The 16693-nt window shown below is 42.4% G+C and overlaps 1 protein-coding gene across 1 annotated transcript in view; it reads right to left on the bottom strand.

Annotated features, from left to right (window-relative positions):
• EMP1 (epithelial membrane protein 1) overlaps positions 1-8106 on the bottom strand; it is a 16052-nt gene extending 7946 nt beyond the window's left edge. The window contains exon 1 of the mRNA XM_019545201.1: positions 7898-8106. The gene's annotated coding sequence lies outside the window, so the exon portion shown is untranslated. The remainder of the gene's footprint in view (positions 1-7897) is intronic.
• Between the last annotated feature and the right edge of the window lie 8587 nt (positions 8107-16693).

The following is a 16693-nucleotide window of genomic DNA, read 5'->3' as shown; positions in this document are numbered from 1 at the left end:
TATGTTGAGAGAGGATGTCACACTGGAAGGGTCACTGGGATGTTTCAGGGAAGTGGAAAATAACACTACATTAGTTTGTGGTGAGAGGAACCCTGGTTTCTTTTTTAAATGCAGCTCAGTTTATTACTATATTAAGACACTGCTACTTGTTTCTCTGCTTCTATCTGTCTTGCTTCTATGGTTGCAATAGACAAGCTTTATTCCTGTCTGTGCAGGAGAACTTTCTTTCCTGGAGACCTTCTTGTCATTAATGGGTATAATTGTAAAAGTAAAGATATTTTAGGGACTTTCATTGGGGGGGTTTGATCCTACTACTAAACCAAAACATTCTATTTTTGCTGAAATAATGAAATACGAGGATCTGAAGCCTTGTGTTGACCCACTCCCACAGGTCCGGGGACTGAAAACCATTAGGGTTTTAGCTCTCAGCTACCAAGAGGACACTTACCAGCATGTAGAAATAAGAATCACAGAAATTAGATGGAATAAATTAGACAACCCTGACAGTCTCTATCTCCTCTGGCCACTAATAGCCTGCTCTTTTGGGCATATAGGTGACTAAATAATTGAGCAAAATGAATTTCTTGTCATCAGTCTCGCTGATCATTGAGGAACACAGTGAAACAGCTGGATTTATTTTTGTTGGTTATTTTAGGTCAGGTAAATTAGGTGCAGAATGCAACTGGTGAAAGGCGCCAATGCAGCACAATGCTAGTATTATGAGGTGTGCATAGAAGTGCTCCATGCACATTTTTATAGTGCTGTAATGTAGAGAACTTTTTATAGCACTATAAAGTTTAACATTGCAGAACTGCAGTGTTTGGCAGGGGGGAGTGAGCTCTGAGTCTTCCTGCACTTTCCAGGCTCAGCAGGAGGGTGCGCCCTACAACCTCCTGGGGCTTCTCCCAGCTCAGGAATGTGACCAGCATACACAAGTTATTTAAAGCACCGTAGTTTGCTAAAGTGCTATAAAATACAGCCCTTCAAATTTAATACGTCATTCAACAAGGGTTAATTTAAAGCACTGTACTCATTTTAAAGTACTGTAAAGCCATATACTTCTGTTAAGTCATGACAATAAAGTGCTTTAAATGATGAAAAAATCAACTTCTGTATAGACATGTATTTAGTAATATCTTTTATGCAAACTGTAGCAAAAGGCTTTTTTTAGTCATGCAAATGGCATATGTTACTCATGTACCACCTTCTCCTCCCACTTCCCTTCTCCTAATTGCAACTCTTTGTGTGAAAGAGCTGCTTTTAAAGTCTTCTAGCCGTTATTTAGCTTGCGATGATGATACAGTTTTTCCAAACCTCCAAAAGCCTGCCAGGATTTCCCACTGGCTTGCTGTTTGGCTGAAACCAGTGTTAGCTGATCACTAAAAAGAATTTTCTGAATTAAGACAACAGAGAAGACAGCCACGCATGATTGTTCTTTAAGGTCACTTGTACATATGATGGTGATAGTTTTCTTTGGGGCTTTGTGCTGTGCACTCTCCAAGAACTCAGTCACTTCTAGAATTGGAGGGTTTGAAGGGACTTCAAAGATCTAGCTTAACCTCCTGAATAGGTACAGGTTTGCTGTTCCTAAACCATCCCACACACATCTATCCAGCCTTTTTTTGAAAATCTCTAGGAAAGACTATTCTACAACTTCCTTCCTTGAGCAGAAATAGAACTCAGGCCCCTTTGTTCCCAGTTGGTACCATAGCCATGGGACCATACTGAGTTAAAGCACAACCACCCTCTCTCTCCTGCCCTGACTGGCAATCTCTAGGGAATGCTTCTGAATAGCTGAGGGGTGGAGAATGGCATTCCATTTTGACTGAACTACCTGCTTTTCTTCCCCTTAAATAGAACAGAAAGCGCCTTGATTGAAAAGAAGATGCTCTTTCCATTTTTCTAAGTGAGACATACATTATCATTTCTAGGGTGGTGTCACATTATAGGAACAACAGAAAATATTGCATGCAAATCTCTCGCTGTTTTTCCAATCTGGTTGCAACTGAGATTGAAGTTCTTTAGGGTTTTTATTGGACCATGATTCTGTCCCAGCCTTCCTAAGACTTCCAGTTTTTCCAATGATGGCAAATCATTCAAAACTCTAATTATATTTAACCATACAGTTGTTCAATGTAGCCTGTCATTTTCAGGGCTTCCTATCACTAGCCATTGTGATCCCATGGCAAGGGGAGGGGTGAGCAGGGCGACTGCCCTGGGCATCGAAGTGAAGGGGCGCCAACAGGTGCTGCCCAGCTGAGGCGGATGTGGGATGGAGCCGTGAGTGGCTTGTTTGGGGGGGCACAGGGACAGGGGGAGAGCAGCTCCTGCCACTGCAGACACTCCTGGGCAAGCATGGGTAGGGGAGGACTTGTGCCCCTCAGATCTGTGTGTGGGGCAAGGGCAGGCTGTATGGCACATGTATGAAGTCATTTTAATTGCTTCCATAATTCAAAGATTCCAAAAGTCTCTTCACATTCACACACATGCAAAACTCATACTCCCAAGAGATACCCAAGAGTCACTGTTCACCCACATCTTTATAAAAAGCACCCGATTGGTAAACTGAGACAAGAGCATTAAAAATGACTTCATACATGTGCACGTCGTGCATATGACAGCTAGAAGGGATATACCAACCATCTACAGATAGCTGTTGGATGAAAACATACAGGAAGACAAGGCATTGTGTAGACTAGCTGGAAGTAATGGAATGAAACTGAGCAAATGAAACACTTTGAAGATCAGGAAACGTTTTTTTCTTCCTTACAAAGGAAGAGGTGGAAGCCCTATTGCTTGAGTCACTTTTTACTGGACTTGACACATTACTGCAGAATGTTCTCTAGGGAGCAATTCTTTACCAGCTTGGGTGAATGGAGAAATGGAAAAGATGACCCAGTAGGGTTTTCCAGTTTTAATGACTATATGATTAATCTGAGTGGCAAATCTCATAGCACTGAAGGCAAAGGCTGGGAAACTGTCATTTTTTTCAGGAAGAAACAGCCTTGGAGTGCTTGGTAATTCATGTGACAAGATCAACAGAAACTCCAAAGCTCTCTTGCTAGTAGGAAGGGGAAAAAGCAGCTGCCTGAGGTTTGGCAGGCTGCCAAAAGCCACTGCTGGAAGAACATAGCGTATCTTCTTGCACTTCAGACATGCAACGAGGAGGGGCTGAGCATCTACTGATGGAATGAGAGAGGTGGAGGAAAAGGAGAAACTAGAATGAATGGGAGTCTCAGAAATGTTGCCACGGTTTACTGTATATATGTACGTATGTATGTGTGTGCATGTCTATGTGTACACATACACATACCATATAGATGTTTGGGTGCTCCTGGAATTCCCAGTGAAATAACAACAAAGAAATAGTTGATTAAGAGTGGAAAACAGTGTGGTTAGAAATGAAAGGCTGATGACTAGGAGGAGCCAACCAATTTACTGGTGTGCCTATGAACCACATAACTCTACATATGTAGCACTGGGAGCTTTTTTATGTGCAAAAATGTTGGACAAAAAGTTTTCATGAATAGGAAATTTGCTATGTAGTTTGTGCAGGCCCAAATTATTCATGAGTTTGGATCCAATTTAATTAACAGTTTGGGTTGGAAAAAGAATGAGGGAAATAGTCTGGAAAATGTCAAATGACATTTTAAAGTGAAATGCTCATTTTCAGAAACGGCAAAACACTTTACTTCACATTGCTAGGAAAACTTTTTACTTTTTGGAAGGCCTTTTTTGTTTGTAATTGATCTAAGTTGAAAGAAAATATGTTAGAAGATTTGAATAATCCCAAATTAAATCCCAAATTTGAGTTTGGGTTGATTTAAAAAAAAAAAAAATTTTATTTTCACCGAGGGAGGGGGAAGAGGGGGGAAAATTTTCTAGTTTGGTTTGACCAGAAAGGATGTATTTTTTCCCCAGTTGAACTGCAAAATTCCTTGTTTGCTCTGGTTTGTTTTGCTTATTTGTAGGTCTGCTGGACTTCTGTGTGGGTGATATTGCTTGTTTTTGTATGCATAAATGTGTCTTCAGGAATTTGCCTCTGTTATTGCACATACACAGAAAATTGTTTAAAATCACAACCATGGTCCTCCTGAGACATCTTTTAATGCTCTAATACAAGACACTGTCATTGGCCTGTTTGAGTGTCTTGTCTCGTTGCTTGTTTTCTGTCAATCCAGACATAACAACCTCCCTAAGATTTTCCATTTCTGTGGCAACCTGAACTAAAAAATAAACACATGGGTCCAGATCAAATGACCTTTCCTTTTCCCCTTAAATTTTTTTCAATAAACTTGCCAGGATAGACATTGTGCCTCCCAAAGTGTCCTCAGTTTTGAAAACCAGCTAAGAACAGATTGTGCTAACTGAAGTGCACAGTTCAACGGTTGTTGTTTTTTTTTTAATATCATGCCATAATACAAGAATAAAGCAGATACAATTAAAGGATGGCTATTGAATTAAGAACAGAACAGAGTGGATTCTGTCTTTGTGCAGGGCATAGTTCTACTGTGCTCGTCACTGCTGAGGGAGGACCATCAAGTGTACTGTCCTGGGATTTATCAGGGCAGGGCAGCTTTCTAATCATGAGTAGTATATATCAAGTTATGTAAGATAAGGGTAATTAAATCTCATGTTAAAGGGCATGAATTGATATACACACAAGTCAGGAAATTGTTTGTTTAGGTGCACTGTTACAGCAGTGCATGGCTAGCGCTAGATTCAAGATACCAGATAGGATGGCTCAGTGGTTCATCTGGGCAAAGCTAAAACTCTAGTCTCGGATGTTTAGTTAAAAATCCAGATAGCAAAATGGATTATTTCAGCAATGTGTGCTGATGGCTGCAGTTCCACCTCAGCAAATCTTTGACCCTCCTGCATATTTAGTTTGCAATTCATTCCTTGTTCTCAGTTGCTTCCCTCCTCCAAGAGACTTATCCCATCCCTTAGGAGAAAGATAGCTCATTGTTGACAAGTGCCTGGACACTGGAATCTAAACTTGTTGCATTAACAACACCCAAGCAGACTCTGGCCCTTGTGAGGAACACAGGGAAGAAAGGAGGCTTGCCCTGGGTTTCTGTTAAACAGAAGGTATGTCCTTAATGCTAAAATAGCTGCAAAGTGGACCTCCAGCAAGCCATAACTAGTGCTTGAAATTAAAAGAGGGCACAGCCAGTCGATTGTAGAACAATCCTTAGAAATACTGATTTAACCAAAGACTGAAGTAATGATGTTGAGGAAGTTAAAGTCCATTGGTTTTGTGGTAACTCAGGCATATTATGGTTCATAGTCTTTGACAAGCAAGTTCCTGCCTCCAAAATAAGATTTGGGTGTAGGGTGGGAAAGGAGGTTAGGAGACTGAATTCTCTTGACCTGTGCATAAGCCCAACCCACCATGGGTGTGCCAGATGTTGCCTTATTAAGACAGCCGCTTCCAGATGCCCTTTACTAAAGTGCTGCAGCATGTTCCAGGGAATCGCAATGGCTAGAGCTGCAGTTGTGGTCAGGATTTCTTGTATGCTGGTTAGCAATTTGCATATTGGTTTGTTATAATAAATGGAACGAAGCACCTACCAGAATGTCTTACTGCATTTTGTAGAAACCCTCCCTGAAGCTGCTGTCTTATCTATTTGTGTTCTTTGTGGTGGCAGTCACAGCAGAAAACATTGTGGAATTCTTTCTGCCCTGCTGGGGACTCTCAGGTAAATAGCCTTGATGGTGATGTGCCAGTTAGTGCTCTTTTATTTGTCTATCTGAGCACTTGACTTGTGTGAAAGTTTTGTGAAAAAATTAGGAATCTATCTTGAAATGTTGAGAAGGGAAGTACCTGCCTATCTTCTGGCAGTGGAAAGTGAATCACTTGATCCCCCTGTTCATCTTGTTGATATGAAACTGGGAAAGCAGGAAACTAGTTTCTTTAGTCTTCTTTGCATTAGTCACTGCATGACAATGGAAGCAAGAAAGGAGGTAGGGAATTAACCCCCCCCCAAGATTTATCCTGTTGCCTAAGAATAATCTTAAAATTGAGTAATAAAGTGTGACCTAAAGCCAACAGGCAGCATGAAGGAAGAGGACAGGGTTGGGGAGACAATGTTGTCACAGGAGCCACCACCTTTCAGTCTTGGGAAATGTGGGCATTGAAGTTCTGGCTGTGTGTCAGGCTATGCTGCAGGAAGTCAGGCAGAACATGGAGTGGGCATGGCAGCTTAGGGGCAAAGTTGGAAACAGCACTTTAGTCCTGAATTTCCCTGCATTTGGTCAGTTCAATGAAGATCCCTGTGTTGTGTGCTTCATCAAAATCCCAAAGAATATCTAGTAATATCAGTGAAAGCTTGAAAAATAGTCCTTAACTCAACCAAGGTACCATGTCAAACCAGCCAACAGCAACAGACCTTTATTATCATATAGTCCTGTCATTTAGGAATGGGCAACCAAAGCCCCCAGATTTAGACCCCTTCCATGTGCAGCTTTGACTCTGCCTCCGAAGTGGTAGTGTCAGCCATCTCTGTAGTGTACCCTCCCTTGCCTTCCCCTCCAATTTGGAGGATTCTCTGGAGCGTACAAATGTCCACCCTTGGTTTTTCAAGGCCTTTCAATAGGTGGAGTTCAGGCACTTTCTTTTGGGTTTTTGTGTGACCAAAACCTGAGGACTATTTCCTAATCACACACAACTGGTATGGTTTTGGCAGGGAGAAACTGCACCAAGGACCTCTGACACAGCGAAGGCCAAACTGACTACAACAGGGCTGCTTGTGTGAATAAAGCAAGTAGGATTCATTCCTCTGTCCCTGATTTTCCCTTCTTTCAAGTTTCTTAGTTTTAGAGGCACGCTGCTCCAGTGAAAAGGAAGCAGAACAAGGAAGTTTGAGACTCTACTTCCAACTCTGCCTGTGACTTTGGCAAGTCACTTCCCCATCTTTGCCTGTTTCCCTGGTCTCCTTTTGTCTGTTCAGACTGTAAAATCTGTGGGGAGTGGGCTCTCTCTGACTATATGTATACATAATGCCCACCGTAATGGCCCTTCAGTCCTGCATGGGGTTCTAGGAACTGCAACAATGACAGCCACTCTGAGACATCACAGCTTAGTGTTGTACTGCTGCGCTGACTGGACCATTACTTTGGGCTAGGACAGTAGGATAGAGGAGAGTGCATTAAATATAGGAAGGCTGTTCTGCATTAGAGGTTACTTGGAAATAAGCTGCATATAAGCACAAGAAAGCATTCTGCAGCTCCAGGATTAATGTGCCCCACCCTCTGGCATTTGTACAAGGAGCTGGGTAGGGCACAGAGGGGAAATCCAGTCTATGTAAAACGCTATTTTTGATACATGTTGAATCTCTGCGTGAGGAGGGCACCTAATTTGATTGAGGCAAATCCTCCTGCCACTGAAGACTTAACTTTTTTGATTTTTTTAAAACTGATATACAATCAGAGCTTTGACACACCCAAAATCATGAGGGAGGTCTGAAAACCGCAGTCAAGTATCTTATCTGAGGTAAGCTTGTATAAGCTAATGCAAAGCTGAAATGCTAGTGCTGATTTCATTGAGAAAAGCTGCAGCTCACAGACAGTCTCACATAAGAAAAAATGTAGCCGCTCCCTTAGTTCAAATTGCCTGGGTGGGGTTCCACTGTCTCTCTCACATTTTTCCATGCTTGAGGCAAGGCTATAATAGTGGTGTAGCAAGCAGCGTGCAGTTGGAGCCAAACCCTGCAGCTCCTTTTAATACAGTCTCTGTCCTAAGCATAACAGAATTTCAATGCAAAATATAAAAAAGGATAAGTATCTATCGTTAGTGAGCTCCATAATTCATATTCTGAAATAGAGGGTATTGTAGAAATTAAAAGAATCTTATTGAATGGAAAAAGCAGTTGCTGAAGATTTTCAGAATTCTTACCTTGGTAGAGGAGGCTGGTTCTTTTGAAGCAGGACCTTGCTTTGCTGTAACCTAGTCTGGTTGCACAAAACAGCAGTAAAGAGAGTTCCCTGCTTGCTGGGTTATAAGTTTCCAGTGGTGGTGTGTCAGGTCGTGTGGTGGGGTGGTGTCTTCTCACTGACTTTTAAAGGAGTTTCTATGAATCAGCCTAACTTTAAAGAAAAAAAAATTAATAAGCTACGCCCTGTTTTTTTGGCAGCAAGTCAAAAGTTACTGGGAGGAAACCAGCAATTCAAAGAGATGGCTTGTAGGGTTCTGTCTGACTCAGTGCAGTACGGAGACCACAGCCTGGAAAAAAAGAATGACACTAATCCAGTTGAGTAATAGGAGGCCCATAAACAGCATCTGTTTATAAAAATGGCATCTAGTTACCATTAAAAAAAATGTATAGTTACAATATAGCAACAGAACTTAAACAATACAAGTCTCTCAAACAAACAATCAAGTGCCCGGGTATAGGCCTTGGTGACGGTGGTATGAGTCATATTACATACCCCAACCCTCCACCAGACTCTGGGGAAGGAGGCATTATCCAAAGAATGAGGGGAAAGGATTTTGGTTTGTTCCTGTAAAATGGACTGGATGAGCCTTGCGGGAAGGTACTGTACAGCAGAGATCCCTTCAGTGGAGAGCCTGAGTTACTCTGCTGGTGATGGCTATCTCCAGATGAAGAAGACAGAGCAGACAGGAAGGAGAAATAAAGTCAAGAGACACGGAGATGAACTGTATTGGGAGGTCAATAGTCCTGTCATTTTGAAGGCATCTAGAAAGTCAGAGATAGTTCACTTTCCCATAAAACCAGCTCTTGTAGCTGCCTTGTGATATAACTGGCTGCTATACAGTCAGGATTGGAAAAGGGTGTGCCCTGCCTGATGGTGAAGGAGAAAGAGTAGGAGACTCAAACAATAATTGCTTTATTACAATGGGCTCCACACTGAGGGAAAAAATGGGACCCTTTTCTTCAGGGACCATTTTGGCATCTGCAGAGAGTAGAAGGGTGAGGCACAGACACAGACAAGATAAGGCCTGTGTTTGAGGTGTACACTGTATTATTATTTTTTGTAAAAGGAAAACTGGTACTCTTTGATCTGAGGACATGAAAAAGAAGATCTTGCTGTTTGTCAGGTTGGTCCCTTTGTCTGGCAATGTTGTCTTGTTTATGGACAAGTTTTGGAGCAAAACACCCTACTTAATCTGGGTGGCACTTAGATAGAAGAGAAAACTATTTATGTGCTCTCAGTACAGTTCTGTTCCAACTGAAATCCCATGGACAATTCCCATTAGCTTCAATGGAGACAGGATTTTGATTTCTAGCTACAGAATAAGATATTGGCCAGTGCCTAGGCATCTGCCATGAAACAGCTTGACCATGTGCTCATCCCATGATTTCTCTGAGACATGGTGTTGAAACAGTTTGCCTAAAATACACAGCAGTTTTGAAGAAGTGGTTCATGAGCCATAGTGGGCAACGAGATGTGTAATGTGCAAAACATTATTTGCACAGATAAACTGCATTGGTATCGTATAAATTTCCGTGTCAGCTCGGTCCATCTGACCATCCCATCCAGTGTCCTGTGTCAGCATGTGGCTGGTACCAGATGCTTCAGAAGAAGAAAGAATTCCTTCATAGCAGGTAATTATGGAATAACCTTGACACGGGAGAAAGTTTCTTCTTTCCCCTTGAGTTTCTTCCCTCCCTTTGAGTTGAACATCTTGAAATATGGCTACCAGAATAGAGAAATTTAATCAGGCAGGCAATGGGATGAGAGTTATTTGAGCCAGTGAGGTAATTATCTTGGCAATCCCTCACAATCAGGAATGATTGTCTTCCATGATTGTCTTATCGTATGTCCAAAGATGGCTGATGAGGCCTATCTGGGATTGGTAGACTCTACTGCAGCTTAGACATGTGTTTCTGTCTGGGGTGGGTGATGCTGGATTCTTTATTTGGTCCAAGAGGGTAGTTCCATCAGTGATTGCAGTCTTCATTGGCATTGCACCTGTCACGATAGACCTGAGGATGGGCATTGTGGTGGCAAGGCAAGTTATAGCAAGTCCAGTCTGAACAGTCATGTGAGTGACTTTGTGCTATTGGGAGCAGTTTTGTATGTAAACACACTGACGTTCCAGTCAAGTCAGGAAGTCCGCATTGTGGTTAGCAAATCTCATGAATGCAGACAGTATTGAGTTTCTAGTGAGAGGAAGTGGCAATTTGTTTTCAGATGGATCCATTGATAGGTTGGCTTGTCTTTCTAAAATGGGAAAATACGAGAAAAAAATTCCTTCTTCCAGACTAGATTAAAAAACAACATAACATTCTAAGACTATGAAATAAGATGTGTTTTTAAGCTTGTAAATAATATATGCAGTTCACTGCTGCAGGTTGTTAACTTAATACATGTTATATATGTGTGGGTAGGTATAAGTAAATAGTAATGGTGTATGTAACAATATTAGCATTTACAGTGAAATTAGCTAGGATAAATATTAAGATTTGGCCAACCTAACTAAAAAAGAGAAATTGATTACTAGGGGTGGGGAGCAGATGACTAATTATGCCTCCATAGGGTTGGAAGGAGAAAGGAATGTTCAAACTCTGTGAAGCATCCAAAACCGGTTGTTTGTGAAGGGTGAGATACTAACTAGACTATATACACTGAAGGGATATTTTAATGTGTTCTTATGGTGCAAGGTTCTATTTTGAACACAGGTTTATATTTGAGTTACATATATCCAAACCACATGCTAAAATTGATCAGACATCACTGCGACAGAAATTCAGCAGGTAAAATATGGGGAGCTTGGGTGTACTGCTTTTATTGACAAAAACACGTATTGTATCGCTTACTACCATCGTGTAGACAATCATTCTCTCTCATGCATATTCACAAATCACAGGTTGTTGCATCACAATATATTGCTGTGGGAGGTACAAGAGATCAGCAAAACAATTAACTCCAGGCAATTTACTGTACTTTACGGTACTTGCCTTTGCTTGGTGTGGGTGGAGTCTAGCCTGACTTTGGGTGTTGATTTTTTTTTAATGTTTCGTACTGTTGTTGATGTATATGTACACCCTGGGGAAATGCATGTGACATGATAATTTGTAGAAGCATATGATGCATTTCAGAACCATGTGATAAACTGCATGTCATTCATGGCCCTTCAGGCTTTGGAATAAGAGCTTTCATTTACGCCACTGAAAATTATAGAGTCCCCGTTTTCCTGTGGAAGATGCAGAGCACTTTTTATAGCTCTACCTGGTTCCAAAATATCAGGTATTTGATACCATGAGTGTGTTATGTTATTTTAGGTAGCGTTAATTGCTTTCTCAAACACAGTAGTAGTAATCTTCCTTTCTACCAGAGGCCTGTGCAATTTGACTCATGGCGCTATGGCAGCTTGACTTTACAGTCTGAGGCTTATGAAAAGAAATATTAACACATACCATCCTTTCGTAATGTGTTCTATTTTTACTTCTTTATATAGCATCAGTGATGCAACATGTGTTTTCAAGACATTAAGCAATAGATGGCCCCAGGTTCTCGTGAGCCATGAGTATTTTCTTAAACTACATGTGGGGTAAAATCTTTACATATGCCTATGTCCCATTTTCAAATATAATTTAACACTTAGGATTTTAAGTCCTGCTGACCTTTTAAAAATGGGACTTAGGTGCTTTTGAGACTTTCACCTGACATTTATAGAATTCTTGTGGGCGTAGTATGGTATGAGGCATTTACTGACATGACCAGCACTCACTTATGACTTCATTGCTCATAAAATACAGCCAGGGCAGTCTCAGGCCAAAACTCCTAAAAAGGAAAATAGGTCTCCAGTAAGTAGATCCTTTCCTCAGTCATTCTCAGAGTTGTCAGAATTTGAAAACTTCCCAGAATGTGAAAACTCATGCTCCTTTATCCTGGTATCTGAAGGGGGCATTATAATTCCTTCATCAGACTGGGAGGATTGACATCTTGCACTGCCTTGGAGAATGGTGACTCTCTCACATTAGGTTGGCTTTCTTGTGGTGTTGATATTGGCCAGTGTATTATGGTTTGGAATCAGACTGGTGGATTTTGACAGACTGACATCAGATAGGGTAAATTATAAAGCTTTCACATCTGACTTTTAGGGATTTGACTCAACCCCACATAATATTGGGCCATTATAAGTCACAAACACTGAACTCGGGATGATGATCCTCAACAGGCTGAGATGTTGCTAGATTGGAGGAGTACAGTGCTCTCAGATGGAGATTTTTGACTCTTTGGGACTGGCAGATTAAGTGCTTGTGATAAGGTGAAATGATGTCTGAATAGGCAGGCACATTGCAGCTCTTCCCATTGCACTGCTTAAAACTGATTGAAAAAGTGGGAAGGTCACCACGGTGAGGTGTGGTGGGATACTGAATCACTCCCAAATGGCAGTGGGGAGGAAGTGCTCTCCCTCTGTGCCCCTATCTACTTCTCTGCTACCTGCTTCTCTTCTAAGCTCATCCTTTTGACACTGAAAACTTCCCATTTGAAGAAGCTCAGTAGGTGTGCTCCAGAGATAGCATTTGTGTTGACTCTTGCATGTGGACCGACACTCTCAGAATGTTACATCTCCACTGTCAAAGGGATAGGGGATAGAGTCTGTCCTTCCTCTTGCTGGAGCCCTTCTCTCCCCTGTTTTTGCAGAAAAGCTTGGTTCTCTTCACTGCTTTGTCCTGCCTGTGCTGATGTACCCTTTTCCTGGATGCTGTATTTTTCAGTGCATGCTTATGAATGTGTTGAAGATAACTGACAACATACTTATGTCTAAAGAGATGTCTTTTGAATTGTACCAGTTTTGGGACTGCTGCCTAAAAATGAGCCTCTACATGTGTCTTCCAGCTCTTGTTATTGCTGGTGCCTTGGGAAGGCAAGCAGAGGCTCTGCTGCATTCCAGAGGGTGTGGTACTCATCGTTTACATCAAAGCATTGTCCTCCCTTTTTTCTTGGAAGCTTTACAGAGGCAGAATTGCTCTCGTGAGAAAAACAGGCAAGAGTTGTTCTCAGTGATGTGATGACAAGTCAAGTAGCAACTTGGTTTCTGAACGTTAGTGCTTGAATGTTAAATGTAGGCAAAGAGTTTTAGAAGCATTAATCCCTTGGAGACCTGAGGAAGGGTACTGTAATACCTGAAAGCCTGCCTATGTCAATACCAGCCTGGCAGTTGGTTCAATAAAAGATATCACCCACGAGCATTCTTGCCTTTAGCATAAGTATTAATGGACACCCTAATGCACAACCTGAAGCAGGGTCAGTGACTTGCCCAAAGGCCTGAGAAGGATGTTCATTTAAAGCAGGGGCAGGCAATTATTTTGGGCAGAGGGCCGTTTACTGAGTTTTGGCAAGCCATTGAGGGCCACGTGACAGGAGGCCCAGGGCAGAAAAATAGTAATTTTCTAAAATTTTTAGGGGCCCTGCAGGCCGGATAGAATGGCCTGGCACGCCGCATCCGGCCCCTGGGCTGCATTTTGCTCACCCCTCCTCTAAACCAATAGGATCAGCGCTCTGGAGCCACACAGATTTTAGGCTTACGCTCAAACCACCATTTTACTTGCATGTTAATATAGCTTTATTTCCCTGCACCCTGTGCCCCCCTGAAAAGATATGCTTGACTGGTGGGCCTTTCCTTCACCAACCCCAATGCCAGCCAGGTGTTTTGAAGGGAAAAGGAGAAGTAGAATGTGTTCTTCTTTATCACTGTCAAGGGCAGGCCACTGTCTGAAGCAGAATAACAGACTAGGTGGATGTACAGTTTGTTTCTGTATTGATAAATTTAATCAGTACTGTATGTTCTCAGGCTAATGGGCACTGCCTCTGAAAGAACTAGGAGATTTAGTGTGAATTGTCCATCATTATTTTCCTTTCATCTGATAATAGCTAATGGTATAGAAACTTCACTGTGAGTCGTGATCTTGTTTTGTACTTGAAGATGACGGGGATAGACCTTGGCCTCCACATAAATTGATGTGGACTTACTAGATGCCATTCTTCCCTCTGAGCTGGTTCTGCTCCAGTAGGTTACTAGCGGGTGTGTCTTTGTCAGCTGTAATTAATTACCATGGAGATTAACTTTGGCACCTTGGGGATTGGTAAGGTTAAAATTTAGCCCTGTACTTGTAGAAAGAAATTTAGAGGTAGTCCATGAAAATAAATTGCACTTAGCTCTCCTTCCCTGAACATTTTCCCTTTTAGCCACAGGCTCATTTACACTGAGAAACATCCAAGTGTCAGGGGCTCTACAAACATGTTGGAAGATGTGATCCTGATTTACAAAGAAAACAGGTGAATAGGGGGGAAAAAAAGATATGGCATACAAGCACACTGAACAAGCTGATCATAGCTACATATCCAGTTAGTTCTATGCCTAGTTTTGTTACAATATATTAAGGAAGGGTATAGGATTTTGTTGTGGTGGTTATTGTTTGGTCACCTTTGCTTTGGGGGTTAGTGATTGGGACTGAAGTCACGGGAGGGCAGAGAATGCTAGGGAAGAAAGGGGATGTGTGAATGGGACAGGTAGAGGGGAAAGGAGTAGGAAGGGAGAAGGACAATGGCAACAGCCACAAGGGGGTGGGAGAGTAGAGTAGGGCCTCTTGAAAGGCTGCACTGGAGGAGTGGGCAAAGTAGGTGGAATGACCAATAGCAGTACAGTAACTGGGTGGGTGGGAAATCCAGTCTAAATTTTAGAGCTGAGTGAACTGTGGTGGCAAGAGAATAGGAAGGCTGTTCTTTGCTGTTACAGCTCACCACGTGGCAGGAGAAGGAGATCTCAGTTGCCATGTAATTGTTTTAAAATAGAGATGGTGAGGAGAGAATGAATGTTTGAAATATATATAGATGCTGTCCTCTTCAAAAAGAAAACATCACCATATAACACACTATGCACCAAGTTCTGTCTTCATTCACATGGGTTCAAGTCTGGAAAAAAATTGCCTCAAGTTCAGTGAAGTAGCTGTAGTTTTACATTAGCATTCAAACAAGCACCTCTTTTTCAGACCACCCCCCTGGGTGGGACTGGGGGTGGGGGAGATGATTTTCAATACCTTCCAAAAATAGAATGAGGGCTGGGTTCTTAGGTTAGTATCTCTCCTCTTTGTAGCTGCCCACCTCTGCCTGCCACTCCTGCCTTCCCTGTCTTTTCTCTGCTATGCATGCACACACACACTTCACGTTTCAAATATTTCTCCCTTTGCAATCTGCTGTCACCATATTCATGGCTCCCTGGGCTTTTAGGCAGGATATGGGCAGGAAACAGCAGAAGATTCGAACTGGAAAAAATGCAACCGTATGATCTGGGGGAAAATGAACCAAAATTCAGCTATTTAGTGCAAGAGACTTTGGAACTTGAAAGACAGTAAAGCAGACAGACTTATGGAGACAATAGACATGAAATTGGATATAAGCTTGCAATGTGATAAAGCAGTTAGATGGGGGAAAAGCCAATGTAATTTTAAGTTGTTGATGTCATACATCAGCAAACTCCATGGACATATTTTGCCACCAGGGAAGCCTCATCATTGGTAGCAGCTGGAAACAATGTAGATCTCCATCACTGGGGAGTCCTACTTCAAAATCAATGTCATGGTATGGTGTGAAGTAATACTGTCCTCAGTGCTGTGAGAGTGATGGCTGCTGCTCTGGGCTGTGACATCTCCAGATGAGATCACACTCTTAAACTTTATAACCATAATTCACCCACACAGTTCCAATAGGGGTGGTAATAGTTGAAACTGAAGTATAGACTTAGTGAGGGGGCTACTACCATGTTTTCCAGCTTTGCTTTGAGAAAGCTTAGATGAAATGGTAGCTATACAGTCTGAGCTTTGCCTACCTTATGGCTTCTGCTGGAGCCACCAGTGATCAAACTTCTCTGATGGGACCTGAAGTCTATGAAAAATCTCATTTAATATCACAGGGAAGCAACCAAATCATGGGGACAAAGGGAACCAAGTTATGAAAAAAGATGAAAAGAAGTGTACATGTGTAACTTTGCCATGTGATGAGAACCCCAGGGGAGTAGGAGAGGCTACTTAGGATAGTCCAAAGAAATATTCACTAATGTGTGGATGTGAAATGAGAATTTTAAGCAACGCTGGCCTACTGACAGCCTGTGGGCCACATGCAGCCTGTGAAGGGTTAAGTTGCACCTCTCAGGCTTCTGCAATACCAGCCAGTCTCCAGGTTCTCCCTCTGTCCTTGCTCTGTGGCTTCCTTCCTCTTTCCTAGGGGGTGGGGAAGGGCAACATGGGAAGCTGAGGGTGAGCCTGGGGGTATGCGTGGGATGGGGGATCATGCCCACACAATGCAGTAGTGGGGCACCTGGTGCAGGGGTAGGGAAGGGGACATCTGTGCAGGTGTGTGGGTTTGGGAGTAGCATCTGCATAGGACGCAGCCTGGTGGCTTGTGAATTACCTAGTGCAGCCCATGTGGTACATGGGCCCTGTAGCCTTAGGAGTTGGGCAGCCCTGTTTTAAAGCATGCCCTGACTTTTTAGAATATTACTGAACCAGGCAAAGGGTAAAAAACTGTAGGGAACAATCCTACATTACCCATGTGGGTGCATCAGGGTGCTGCAGGGATGGTCTTCTAGGCCACTGGCACATCCAGTTTCTATCATGAAGACAAAAGGATCCTGCTCACAAACAGATGCTTGGACCCCACAGTCGAGGACTGTATTAAAATGGGACTAAGTGAAATGTACTGGTACTACAGAAAGATAGAA

Source organism: Crocodylus porosus, unplaced genomic scaffold (assembly GCF_001723895.1).
Source record: "Crocodylus porosus isolate Cpor-Errol unplaced genomic scaffold, CroPor_comp1, whole genome shotgun sequence".
In the NCBI taxonomy this organism is placed as follows: Eukaryota; Metazoa; Chordata; order Crocodylia; family Crocodylidae; genus Crocodylus; species Crocodylus porosus.
Note: the sequence above shows the minus strand (reverse complement) of the source record. Positions and strands in the feature narration are given on the sequence as shown.